Below are 1,228 nucleotides of genomic sequence, written 5' to 3'. Positions count from 1 at the left end.
GAGGAGAAGCAGAGACAGATACTGAGAGGCACAGAGAAACATAGAGAGAAGCACACACACACACACACACACACACACACACACACACACACACACACACACAGAGGGAGAGAGGATTTGTGACGGGTAAACGTTTTCAGAAATCAGAGACAGGCAGCTTCTATTTCTCTTCCTGGTACACCGATTTGTACACGGGTATGTAGTCTCCCTGTCTGCATCCCTCTCTCTCTCTCTGTCACGTGTGTGTGTGTGTGTGTGTGTGTGTGTGTGTGTGTGTGTGTGTGTGATCGTGTTCACACGGAGGCACACACACACACACACACACACACACACACACAAAGAGTAACCTGCCCTTGCGCCCACTGGCTGCACTGAATTGGCCTCTGCCTTTTTGTGTGTGAATATGTGGTTCCCCTGTTTTTGATCTGGATATTTTTTATATGTGTGTGTGTGTGCGTCGTTTTTTTTTCCAGGACACCTAAGGTCGGAACAGTTTTGTCATATTTATTTGCTTTTTAGAACAATTTGATAAATAATATTTGTCATATCAGTGTTTTGATTTGGTAACTGACATAAATGAATGCTGCTCACCGTACCCTCGTTATCGCATCAGCGACCATCTTCGACTTGCCAAACGATACTCTCCGATGTTAAACGCCTATGTCTATCTCTGTCCAATCATTTTCTCTCTCAGCTCGTTACAGAACCAACACACAGATCTGGCCATACGTTGGACTGGCTCATCACACGCGACTCTGATGCCATGATTGCGTCAGTGACTGTAACTGACGAACTTTCTTCCGACCATTCTGCTGTCATATTCTTGCTTAAATTTTCCAAACCAACCAGAACCCAAAAAATCCGTTACTCGTCGCAAACTGAAATCCATCAACATTAACACTTTTTCTTCTCAAGCTGCTGAACACCTTTCCAAAATTTCTTCCCGTACCGACGTCTCTACACATTACAACACTGTCCTCTCTCAACTGCTGGATGAACATGCACCCCCCACTTCCCGCATGCTCCCTGACAGACCTTCCGCCCCATGGCACACGCAAGACATTCGACTTGCAAAACGCAAACGTTGCCAATTGGAACGGCGATGGCGATCAACAAAACTGAACGTCCACAATCAAATCTTCCAAAAACAAATAAATAAAGTCAAACATATGATCTCATCAGCGAAGAATAACTTCTTTTCTTCTCAAGTTCTCGATGCCACATCCAC

At 44.9% G+C, this 1,228-nt stretch overlaps 1 protein-coding gene across 1 annotated transcript in view; it reads left to right on the top strand.

Moving 5' to 3' along the window:
- Positions 1 to 327: 327 nt before the first annotated feature.
- Positions 328 to 1,228, top strand: part of LOC143287586 (uncharacterized) — a 51,233-nt gene continuing 50,332 nt past the window's right edge. The window contains exon 1 of the mRNA XM_076595694.1: positions 328 to 483. The gene's annotated coding sequence lies outside the window, so the exon portion shown is untranslated. The remainder of the gene's footprint in view (positions 484 to 1,228) is intronic.

This window comes from Babylonia areolata, chromosome 11, assembly GCF_041734735.1.
Source record: "Babylonia areolata isolate BAREFJ2019XMU chromosome 11, ASM4173473v1, whole genome shotgun sequence".
Lineage (NCBI taxonomy): Eukaryota > Metazoa > Mollusca > Gastropoda > Neogastropoda > Buccinidae > Babylonia > Babylonia areolata.
This window is presented reverse-complemented; position numbering and strand designations above follow the sequence as displayed.